This window comes from Caretta caretta, chromosome 10, assembly GCF_965140235.1.
Source record: "Caretta caretta isolate rCarCar2 chromosome 10, rCarCar1.hap1, whole genome shotgun sequence".
Classification (NCBI taxonomy): Eukaryota; Metazoa; Chordata; order Testudines; family Cheloniidae; genus Caretta; species Caretta caretta.
In genome coordinates, this window is record NC_134215.1 from 50,457,694 (window position 1) to 50,470,408 (window position 12,715).

General features: G+C 44.6%; 2 protein-coding genes across 7 annotated transcripts in view; one reads left to right on the forward strand and one right to left on the reverse strand.

The window, feature by feature from the left end:
• The window catches only part of TMEM266 (transmembrane protein 266), a 193,240-nt gene that overhangs the window by 121,392 nt on the left and 59,133 nt on the right, over positions 1 to 12,715 (reverse strand). The window contains exon 1 of one of the 4 annotated variants that reach the window (XM_048867896.2): positions 2,783 to 2,910. The exons of the other annotated variants lie outside the window; for them this stretch is intronic. The gene's annotated coding sequence lies outside the window, so the exon portion shown is untranslated. Of the gene's footprint in view, positions 1 to 2,782; positions 2,911 to 12,715 lie in introns of those variants that run through there. 4 annotated transcript variants of the gene reach the window in all.
• NRG4 (neuregulin 4) overlaps positions 2,933 to 12,715 on the forward strand; it is a 65,315-nt gene continuing 55,532 nt past the window's right edge. For 2 of the 3 annotated variants that reach the window (XM_048867908.2, XM_048867909.2), the window contains exon 1: positions 2,950 to 3,062. The gene's annotated coding sequence lies outside the window, so the exon portion shown is untranslated. Of the gene's footprint in view, positions 3,063 to 12,715 lie in introns of all 3 variants that reach the window. The other variant, XM_048867907.2, reaches the window with a different exon arrangement.

A 12,715-nucleotide genomic window follows, 5' to 3' on the forward strand; every position in this document is an offset into this window, starting at 1 on the left:
GCGATGGTCATATCAACACCACCCTATACCGGAAACCTACTAACTGCTATTCCTACCTATATGCCTCCAGCTTTCATCCAGACCACACCACATGATCCATTGTCTATGGCCAAGCTCTAAGATACAACAGCATTTGCTCCAACCCCTCAGACAGAGACAAACACCTGCAAGATCTCTATCAAGCGTTCTTACAACTACAATACCCACCTGCTGAAGTGAAGAAACAGATTGACAGAGCCAGAAGAGTACCCAGAAGCCACTTACTACAGGACAGGCCCAACAAAGAAAGTAACAGAATGCCACTAGCCATTGCCTTCAGCCCCCAGCTAAAACCTCTCCAGCGCATCATCAAAGATCTACAAAGATCTACCTATCCTGAAGGACGATCCCTCACTCTCACAGATCTTGGGAGACAGGCCAGTCCTCACTTACAGACAGCCTCACAACCTGAAGCAAATTTTCACCAGCAACCACACACCACACAGTAGAACCACTAACCCAGGAACCTAGTCTTGCAACAAAGCCCGTTGCCAGCTCTGTCCACACATCTATTTAAGGGACACCATCACAGGACCTAATCACATCAGCCACACTATCAGAGGCTTGTTCACTTGCACATCTACCAATGTGATATATGCCATCATGTGCCAGCAATGCCCCTCTGCCATGTACATTGGCCAAACGGGACAGTCTCTATGCAAAAGTATCAATGGACACAAATCAGATGTCAAGAATTATAACATTCAAAACTCAGTCAGAGAACACTTCAACCTCCCTGGACACTCAATTACAGATGTAAAAGTTGTAATTATTCAACAAAAAAACTTCAAAAACAGACTCCAACAAGAAACAGCAGAACTGGAATTAATCTTCAAATTGGAAACCATTAAATTAGGCTTGAATAAAGACTGGGAGTGGATGAATCATTACACTAACTAAAAACTATTCCCCCATGCTAATTTTCCCCCTACTGTTACTCACACCTTCTTATCAACTGTTTGAAATGGGCCATCCTGATTATCACTACAAAAGTTTTTTTTTCTCCTGCTGATTGGTCTCATTAAGAGTTGATATGGCAACTCCCATTTTTTCATGTTATCTATCTAATCTATCTATCTATCTATCTATCTATCTTCCTACTGTATTTTCCATTGCATGCATCTGATGAAGTGGGCTTTAGCCCACGAAAGCTTATGCTCAGATAAATTTGTTAGTCTCTAAGGTGCCACAAGCACTCCTCGTTCTATCTACTGAAAGGAGAGGATGGACTGACACATAACCTGCTTTAGGAACTCCTCAGCAGACCAGTTTTATATATTTATCTTGGGGACAGGGAAGACTGGCAGATCACAATGCAGCTTGCTATAGGAACTCCACAGAAATCCCAATACGTAGGGAATGCAGTACTTTGCCATGCACCATGCCATTGGGTGCCCACAGCTTGTTCATGGATGGATGTTTGAAGGATGACCTGTCCTGCTCCAGCACATAGCAATTTACAGGCTGTAAAATGAAGGGGGTTTGGAAAGAGAAACATTCTGCTCTAGAGCCTGCTTTATGAGGAGGGGTAGGGGGAAATTCCCTGACATAGAAGATCATATAGGATCATAAGATCATGCCCTGCCACAGGGATCCCACAGACCATTATATGTGAAATGCCCTCCTCCCTGCCACAGGGACTTCACAGCCCTGGTCTATGGGGGATACCCTGCTCCCAGCCACACATCCCTGTTATATGAGGGATGCCCTGCTCCCTGCCATAGGGACTTCACAGGCCTGGTCTATGGGGGATGCACTGCTCCCAGCCATACAGCCCCAATCAGCTCCGTTATATGGGGGATGCCCTGCTCCCTGCCACAGGGACCTGCACAGCCCAGTTATATGTGGGATGCTCTGCTTCCAGCCATACAGCCCAATCAGCCCTATTATATGGGGATGCCCTACTCCCTGCTATACAGACATGTTATATGAGGGATGCCTTGCTTCCTTCCATACAGACCCGCACAGCCTCATTATATTGGGAATACCTAGCTCCCTGGCAGAAAGACCCACACAACTCTGTTATATGTGGGATACCCTACTCCCAGCCATACAGCCCCAATCAGCCCGGTTATATGTGGGATGCCCTGATCCCTGTCATGCAGACCTGCTATACAGACCCGTTACATGGGGATGCCTTTTTCCCTTCGATACAGACCCGCACAGCCCCATTTTATGGGGGATGCCCTGCTCCTGCCATACAGACCTGCACAGTCCCGTTATATGGGGGATGCCCTGCTCTCTCCACAGGGACCTGCAGAGTCCCATTATATGGGGGATGCCCTGTTCCCTGTCATCCAGACCCGTTATGTCCTGCTCCCTGCCACACAGTCCCGCACAGCCCCTTTATATGAGGGGCTTCCTGCCATACAGATCCACACAGTCCGTTACATGGGGGATGCCCTGCTCTCTCCACAGGGACCTGCACAGCCCCATTATATAGGGGATGCCCTGCTACCTGCCACAGGAACCCGCACAGCCCCGTTATATGGTGGATGCCCTGCTCCCTGCCATACAGACCTGCACAGCCCCTTTATATACGGGATACCCTGCTCTCTGACCCACGCAGCCCGCTCTCTGGGGGATGCCCTACTCTGGCAGAGGCCGGAGGTGTTTTGCAGGGCTATGTGGTATATTACGGAGGGGGGTCCCCAGCGCCTCCCACTGCGGGTGGGACTGGGCACGTGTGCAAACCCTGCCCTGAGGGAGTGCTGGGGGGGGGGCGGGGCCGGTAGACACATACCTGATGCCCGGAATCCTGACATCCCGCTCCGCTCTGCAGCAGCAGCAGCTCCCGGGATCAGGCTGGCGCGCGCTCTCAAGAGATCGGGGTTCCAACGCGCGCGCACTCTGGCTCTCTCTGGCGCGTGCACGTGCCCTGTCCTAGTGCTCGCTCGCTCTCTGGCGCGCTCCCTTTCTTCTGGGTCGCCTAGGAAACAACTGGCTGTGACAGCTCAGTTCGGCTCGGGGCGCACGCTCAGCGTCACGTGGCGCATGCAGGCCCAATGGAGATGACTGACTGCGTAAGGCTCGTAGTACTACGGTAGGGGGGAAGGGAGGGAGGGAGGAAGCAGCCCCTGTCTCGGGAGGGGGACCCTTGAGGAAAGGCCTCACCACCCTAGGATGGGGCAAGGGAGGGGCGCCTGAGGGGAGCGGGCTCCTGAAGTAGGACTCCACCCTTTGCTGGGGGCTAGGAGTGGCTCTTGAGAGACGCTCTCGTCGCCTTAGGGGGGAGGGGAGGAGGAGCCACTGCGGAGAGACCCCCCCGCCCCCACACCGCCCTAGATTGGGGGAGGGAAGGAGCTATTAAGACCTCGTCCTCCTACATTGGGGAGGGGAGCGCTATGGAGGAGAGACCCCCCACTCTTGCCCTGCATTGGGGGAGGGGAGGAGCTGTTGAGGTGGGAGCCCCAACCTAGAGCGGGGCGGGGAGTCACTCATGAGGAGCATCCTATCCCTGAAACGGGGCCCTGCCCTGAGGTGTTGTTCTGAAGTGAGGGCAGGAAGGACAGATCTGTACTAACCTGACAACCCACTTGGATTTGTTGCTCCCAACGAGGTTGGCTGTTAGTGCATGGTAAGGTGCAAAGTTGCCTTATTTGGTCTTCCCCACATGAGGATGGAGGCACCTCTGTGGCTTCCTGGTGCTATTTGCTACCACATCTTTAATATGCAGGGGAAGATGTGAGGCATCACCATCCTGAATTTGCCCCAAGCAGCACCACAGCAAAATACCAAACTGCTCACCAGGTCATGGTCTTTCTTGAGTGTCCTATTTCAAGAATAGGGATGTAAGGTTGCACTCAAGAGAAAAAATCAGGACCATTTGGCAAATTCTGGAATTACAGGAAATCTGTGTCCAATTGCCAGGAATAAAGAGGCCCTAGCTCATTGTATTCCAGTTTAATGCAAAGTCCATCATGGTCAGGATGGCATGTTGCCACTAAAACCTCTTGTCCCCTGGGGCTGTGATGCTTGGATTAACCATCTTCTTCTGGGGGCTCATCTTTTCTGTGCACTTGGACCAAGATGGAGCATTGCATGTTGGGATTTGTCTTTTCAGCAGGCTATGTCATTCAAGTCAGTATAGTGTTTTGGATCTTGGGAGCCATCATCTCTGCAGACTGAGGTGGATGATTATGAAGACAAATGTTTGCATTCTGGACCACAGAATTTTCATAGGCTGCATTTCTAGATTAAAAATGGATGCTAGAATCATTGCATGTTTGGACTTGTAGTATATAGGAATTGTACCATCACACTAAAGATGAAGATTGCAACAGTCGACACTGTCTATGCAAATTAAATGTAGCCCTGGGGCTCCTGGCATGTTGCTATTGTAGTCCTCAATTGAGCAATGTTTGTGCCCTGCTAGTATAGTGCCAAGACTCCACTAATTTTGCTTTTACAATAAAGGTTTCTTCCCCCCCTCCACACACTTACTAAAGTTTTGCTTGCTTACATGTATACCAGAACAATTACATAATCACAAAGAGAGTGAGCAGCTGCAAGATTTCGTGAGGCAGACTAGAGATTACATTGATTCAGCAGATTGTCCTATCTGAGAAAGATTACACCAATAGAGTAAATAATACCCATTTATTAGGGTAGGTGCTGGTCAAGTAGAACAAATTAATAGAAAATTAAATGCAAAAAATAAACAACAAAATAAGGTTAAGAGCCTGTTTTAAACTGACAAAATGCAGGGAATTAAGACTAAAAGTCAGTTTTTAACACTTCCCTTCCACAAGAGGTTTCTAGACAATTATTTTGTGTCTGGATTGTGCTTAGTTTATAAAAACTAGTTACTTGAAGCACCCAGTGACCACATTTTAAAATTAAAGTTTTACAACATATTTTGAAGTATCTTAGAAGTGATATGGACCTATTATTCTACCAAATAACCACTGGCGAAATTGGTAATTAATATACCAATTTCTAATAAGAATGGTCTTGAGCTGTGACGTTTGGATCTGAATCTCAACTTTAACAAAAATTTGAGAGAGAGGTATAACTGGGAATCTGGTAGGGGAATATCTATAACTCTGAGTTATGAATATAAAAAGTAATACCACATTGCGAACCTTAACATTTTATTACACTTAAACTGCTTTTTAAAAATACACTTTTAAAGAAAAGTGTGTTTGGGGATAAGGCTCTATGAGAGTGAGATCTGGGATTATTGTAGAGGAGAAATTAAATGTATGAGCACACAGTGTGACTTGTGGGGGTTTTGGGGTGTGCATTTATACAAGTTTCTCATCTAAAACTGATTAACTAATAATTCCCCTTGAATAGTCCCAGGACTTGAATCTGCTTGTGGAGCGCTACATGAAATACCAGAAATTGCATATCCCTTTGTGTACCTGACAGATTTGCAGCAGCCTCACCTCCCAAGTGTAGCTGCTCTGAGCACCAGAGTCTTCAGACAGATAGGTCAGGAAAAGTTTAATACCTATTAGAGCTGTGCTTGAAGCTTCATTTCCCACCAGCTGCTTATATATCCATGTATGAAATGGGTCTATATGGGGCAAACTTTATGAGCACAATATAGTCCAAGTACTTAGAGGAGTAAACAATGTTTGTACGTAGGCCTCTTCGGGATACAGTTAAATGGGAATTCTCTGTATACTGTACATGTGATTTTATACATCTGCCAGCTAACTCAAAGATTAAAATACAAAACCAAGCATTTAAATAATGGGACAAATTCTGTTCTCATTTACGCTTGTGCAACCCGTCTGAGCTCAGTGGAGTTGCAAAGTGTAATTTAGGGCAGAATTTAGTCCACTATGTGTGCATTTGATACTCTGACGGAACACAAGTTCATTATTTACCTATTGTAATTTTTCACTGGTGGCAGATAGAATGCATAATATTCCTAGGCATAATACCCCTCTTGTATTTTGTGGGGGTTTAATTTATGGTAGATGCGCAAAGTATAGGAAGGGTGCCTATAAATATTTTTATAAATTTGAAGTTGTGCTGAGCTATATGTAATTAACCATTATATAGGATTAACTAGGATGAAAAAAAGAGGGACAAATATCTGACACTGTACAACTGGGGTTTCTGAATATACGAATGAACAGTTGGATGCAAACTCCAAATAAAATGTTAGAAGTGGAAGATTTTTCTTAAATTTGCTGTAAAGTCAAAATTTGATCTGTGACCACCATGTCATGATAAATGTTGGTGTTAGTAGTATAGCCTTTAATTAAACGGATGATGATAATAAATAGTAATATTATCATTTCTGTAGAGCCTTAAGATCTCTGTAAGCAGGTCAGGTTCATAGCCTATTTTGAATGACATGTACCCACTATATATATAGGTTTCAGAGTAAAAGCCGTGTTAGTCTGTATTCGCAAAAAGAAAAGGAGTACTTGTGGCACCTTAGAGACTAACCAATTTATTTGAGCATGAGCTTTCGTGAGCTACAGCTCACTTATAGTTCAAACTTACTATTTTTCTGGGGTTTGGCTGTGTTGGCAACTTATATAACAAGCATACTTACATAACAGAAATCTCTGGCTAAGTTTTCTCCCCAAGCTTTGCTGTCCCTTGGCTTTCCTTGCAGGATTTCCTGTACGCCACACTTTTCTCTATATTCCAGAGAAAACACCTCATATCTTAGTGGCAGCTAACGAAATCCAAATGCCAGAGTGATACAGCAATAATTAATCTGCATTTTTATGCAGGGTTTTAGCACTGGAGCTTACTGTTGCTCAACTTCTAAGCCCTGCATGCCTGTGCAGGGTCTTAGAAACTGTCATTATGTTACAATCTGAATGGCCCCCAACCACACAGTCTCTAATGTACCAGAGAACAGGAAATATGACAAACTTTACAAGCCAGAATCCCACCCAGGTTCTTTGGTTATGTTCACAGTATCAAAGAAAATGGGTTTTGGAAGAGGGCATTTTCTTTTCTGGTCCTTATTTTAATAACTACTAATTACAAGCAGTTATGGTTTGTTATACCCTTTGAACGACAATATCCCCATTTCTGGAAAATATCCCTGAGAGTAAGGCCTTGTCTATAATATCACAGTAAGTCAACTTAAGTTACACTACTCCAGTTACCTGAATAATGTAACTGGAGTCACCATAGCTTAGGTAAACTTACTGTGGTGTCTACACTACGTTGCGTCAATAGGAGACGCTCTCCCATTAACTTCCCTTACTCTTCTCGGAGTGGTGGATTACTGTAGAGCGCTCTCCCATCGATTTTGTGTGTCTTCACTGACCCACTAAATCGACATCTGCTGCATCGATTGCAGCAGTGGTGAGCTACTGATAAGGGTAGACAAGCCCTAAGTAGTAAGACATTCGTGAGGTTTAAGAAGATCAGTAGTTTGGAAGATACCTTTTGTGAGCCTTTCATGACATTTCAGGCTTGATGACTAGGTCCTTGGTAAGGACCATCATTGTTTGCTGGTGCTCTTGGTGATAAAATTCAGTTACCAGATTAACAGCTATGGCACTGACATTGAGTCAGTCTTTGTATAAGTAGCTCTCTTGCTGATATCCAAGGTCAGTCCTTCCACCGTTTCTTTAAGGAATTTCCATGTCAAGCACAGTTTGGATCTAATCGTTCTAGGATTGCCAGAGATATCTCTTTTGTATCCATTGGATTCTACTGTAGCTACAGTGAAACCACAGTTTTGCTGGAGGACATAGAACCAATTTTAATTTCAGCTTCCTATTGTGTAAATGTTTACAGGCATGGAAGGATGTAGCTTTGTTCAGAGTTTATCAAATGGGACTGTGCCCTTCAGTTTCAGGTCATGCCAAAACTTTCCATTCCTCTTCAGAAATCCTATTAATTATACACGACTATTGGATGAGGTCCAATATCTTCTGGAAATGGAGACCAAAACATAGGTGCTGGTGCCATGGCCTTATTGCAACTCTAGAAACTACAATCCTTGTTCTAAATTCTCAAGATTAATTTGGGCCCTCAACCTTCAAGAAGCATAATTCTTCATCTTAATAAGTCAGAAGCACAGGAAATATCTCAGGTTAAATGTTTTCTACTTAATACTATAAGGTTCAGAGAGGGAATTTTATATTTGTTTTTATAACTTGTGTCAAGGGGTTGTAAAGTTTTGATTAGATGCCCCTTTTTATTTTTGTATAATGTAAATAAATAAAAGAATATTAAATAAAATGTGTCAAAGTCAGTCTTAGTGACATTCAGGTTCCAATATTTTGAAAGGCTTCCCTGAATTTGAGGAAGGTATTAGCTTGTCTCTCACAACAAAAGTATCTAGATTCATAGAGTCATAGAATCATAGAATATCAGGGTTGGAAGGGACCTCACGAGGTCATCTAGTCCAACCCCCTGCTCAAAGCAGGACTGATCCCCGACTAAATCATCCCAGTCAGGGCTTTGTCAAGCCTGACTTTAAAAACTTCTAGGGAAGGAGATTCCACCACCTCCCTAGGTAACGCATTCCAGTGTTTCATCACCCTCATAGTGAAAACGTTTTTCCTAATATCCAACGTAAATCTCCCCCAGTGCAACTTGAGACCATTACTCCTTGTTCTGTCATCTGCTACCACTGAGAACAGTCTAGATCCATCCTCTTTGGAACCCCCTTTCAGGTAGTTGAAAGCAGCTAGCAAATCCCCCCTCATTCTTCTCTTCTGAAGACTAAACATCCCCAGTTCCCTCAGCCTCTCCTCATAAGTCATGTGTTCCAGGCCCCTAATAATTTTTGTTGCCCTCCACTGGACTCTTTCCAATTTTTCCACATCCTTCTTGTAGCATGGGGCCCAAAACTGGACACAGTACTCCAGATGAGGCCTCACCAATGTCGAATAGAGGGGAACGATCACATCCCTCGATCTGCTGGCAATGCGCCTACTTATACATCCCAAAATGCCATTGGCCTTCTTGGCAACAAGGGCACACTGTTGACTCATATCCAACTTTTCGTCCACTGTAACCCCTAGGTCCTTTTCTGCAGAACTGCTGCCAAGCCATTCGGTCCCTGGTCTGTAGCGGTGCATGGGATTCTTCCATCCTAAGTGCAGGACTCTGCACTTGTCCTTGTTGAACCTCATCAGCTTTCTTTTGGTCCAATCCTCCAATTTGTCTAGGTCCCTCTGTATCCTATCCCTACCCTCCAGCGTATCTACCACTCCTCCCAGTTTAGTGTCATCTGCAAACTTGCTGAGGGTGCAATCCAGACCATCCTCCAGATCATTTATGAAGATATTGAACAAAACCGGCCCCAGGACCGACCACTTGATACCAGCTGCCAACTAGACATGGAGCCATTAATCACTACCCGTTGAGCCCGACAATCTAGCCAGCTTTCTATCCACCTTATAGTCCATTCATCCAGCCCATGCTTCTTTAACTTACTGGCAAGAATACTGTGGGAGACCATGTCAAAAGCTTTGCTAAAGTCAAGGAACAACACGTCTACTGCTTTCCCTTCATCCACAGAGCCAGTTATCTCGTCATAGAAGGCAATTAGATTAGTCAGGCATGACTTGCCCTTGGTGAATCCATGCTGACTGTTCCTGATCACTTTCCTCTCCTCTAAGTGCTTCAGAATTGATTCCTTGAGGACCTGCTCCATGATTTTTCCAGGGACTGAGGTGAGGCTGACTGGCCTGTAGTTCCCAGGATCCTCCTTCTTCCCTTTTTTAAAGATGGGCACTACTTTAGCCTTTTTTCAGTCATCTGGGACCTCCCCTGATCGCCATGAGTTTTCAAAGATAATGGCCAATGGCTCTGCAATCACATCCGCCAACTCCTTTCGCACTCTCGGATGCAATGCATCCAGCCCCATGGACTTGTGCTCGTCCAGCTTTTCTAAATAGTCCCAAACCACTTCTTTCTCCACAGAGGGAGGGCTGGTCACCTTCTCCCCATGCTGTGCTGCCCAGTGCAGTAGTCTGGGAGCTGACCTTGTTCGTGAAGACAGAGGCAAAAAAAGCATTGAGTACATTAGCTTTTTCCACATCCTCTGTCACTAGGTTGCCTCCCTCATTCAGTAAGGGGCCCACACTTTCCTTGATTTTCTTCTTGTTGCTAACATACCTGAAGAAACCCTTCTTGTTACTCTTAACATCTCTTGCTAGCTGCAACTCCAGGTGTGATTTGGCCTTCCTGATTTCACTCCTGCAAGCCCGAGCAATATTTTTATACTCATCCCTGGTCATTTGTCCAATCTTCCACTTCTTGTAAGCTTCTTTTTTGTATTTAAGAGCAGCAAGGATTTCACTGTTAAGCCAAGCTGGTCGCCTGCCATATTTACTATTTTTTCTACACATTGGGATGGTTTGTCCCTGTAACCTCAATAAAGATTCTTTAAAATACAGCCAGCTCTCCTGGACTCCTTTCCCCCTCATGTTATTCTCCCAGGGGATCTTGCCCATCAGTTCCCTGAGGGAGTCAAAGTCTGCTTTTTTGAAGTCCAGGATCTGTATTCTGCTGCTCTCCTTTCTTCCTTGTGTTAGGATCCTGAACTCGACCATTTCATGGTCACTGCCTCCCAGGTTCCCATCCACTTTTGCTTCCCCGACTAATTCTTCCCGGTTTGTGAGCAGCAAGTCAAGAAGAGCTCTGCCCCTAGCAGGTTATTTAGATTCAATTTTTTAGATGCATTGATTCCCATCTCAAAGACTAGATTTCAAAGTAGTTGCCCTGTGAGGTACTACCCAGAAAATCTGTATTACAAGTAAAAATGTTGGGGTTGAAGGCCATCTAACTTGCCTTTTGTGCTTTTCTTTTTCTTATTAGAAGGAAGATTAGACTGGCAGAGATGTTGGGGCGGGGTTTCATCTTCCTCTGCAGCATGGGGCACAGCTCACTGGCTGGTTTGAACTACAATAAATGGTGGATTCTATGTTGCTGGAAGTTTTTGAATCAAGATTTGAGGATTTCAGTAACTCAGCTGGAGGTTATGGGCCTATTAGAGGAGTGGGTGGGTGAGGTTCCATAGCCTGCAATGTACAGGAAGTCAGACTAGATGATCATGATGGTCCCATCTGACCTTGGTGTCTATGAGACTCATCTGATCACTTTTTTTACTTTTCTTCCCTGTATAAAGGCAACCAGGGAGACCTGATCAAGAAGGTTCCCCTTTCTTGTATATAGATTGGTTCCCTAATGGTGCAACATCTAGAGGTTCTTGTTGTGTCGGGGACTTAGCTGTTGCTTGTCCTTTCTCCTGGATGTTAAGGCATTCAGTGGTGGTCTGCTGACAGTCCTTCCACCGTAAAAGTCAAGAATTCAGTTTTGGGACAGGTACAAGCAACACAGGTTTATGCAGTAGTATCACCATCTGCAAGCAAAGGAGACCACTGAGGCACAATCACTAGGTCTATTCAAGACTAAAGTAGATTTAATGGTTGGGCCCTAATCCAGCAAATTACTCCATGTGGGCCATTGTCTGCAAGCACATTGAGCTGTACTGAGATCTGTGTGTGTGTGAGAGAGAGAGATCAGCAAAATAAAACAGTGGTTAGATACAGAATGAAGATAAGTGCATTGAAAATTTCTTTAGAAGAACAAGTTTAGAGTAAAAATCTTTATGAAAAATAGTTACTATACATGCATTGCAGTCACTTGTAAACATAGGATGCCTGCCACTTACTTTTTAAAAACATAAACGACACATTACCAGTTACCAGTATGAAAATGTCTACTTTAAAAATTTAGCCATTGTTCTTAGTTACAGGAATGCAAAATCAATAGTTATAAAAGGTCTGTTTCAGAGTAACAGCCGTGTTAGTCTGTCTTTGCAAAAAGAAAAGGAGTACTTGTGGCACCTTAGAGACTAACCAATTTATTTGAGCATGAGCTTTCGTGAGCTACAGCTCACTTCATCGGATACATACCGTGGAAACTGCAGTAGACATTATATACACACAGAGACCATGAAACAATACCCCCTCCCACCCCACCGTCCTGCTGGTAATAGCTTATCTAAAGTGATCATCAAGTTGGGCCATTTCCAGCACAAATCCAGGTTTTCTCACCCTCCGCCCCCCCCCCCCCAAACTCACCAACAACCACATACCACACAACAGAACCACTAGCCCAGGAACCTATCCTTGCAACAAAGCCCGTTGCCAACTGTGCCCACATATCTATTCAGAGGACACCATCACAGGGCCTAATAACATCAGCCATACTATCAGAGGCTCGTTCACCTGCACATCCACCAATGTGATATATGTCATCATGTGCCAGCAATGCCCCTCTGCCATTTACATTGGTCAAACTGGACAGTCTCTACGTAAAAGAATAAATGGACACAAATCAGATGTCAAGAATTATAACATTCATAAACCAGTCGGAGAACACTTCAATCTCTCTGGTCACGCAATCACCGACATGAAGGTCACTATCTTACAACAAAAAAACTTCAAATCCAGACTCCAGCGAGAAACTGCTGAATTGGAATTCGTTTGCAAATTGGATACTATTAATTTAGGCTTAAATAGAGACTGGGAGTGGCTAAGTCATTATGCAAGGTAGCCTATTTCCCCTTGCTTTTTCATACCCCCCAGACGTTCTGGTTAAACTTGGATTTAAACTTGGAGAGTGGTCAGTTTGGATGAGCTATTGCCAGCAGGAGAGTGAGTTTATGTGTGTGTGTGTGTGTTTCCCGGGTGTGTGTGTATGTGTGTGTGAGAAAGCCTGGATCTGT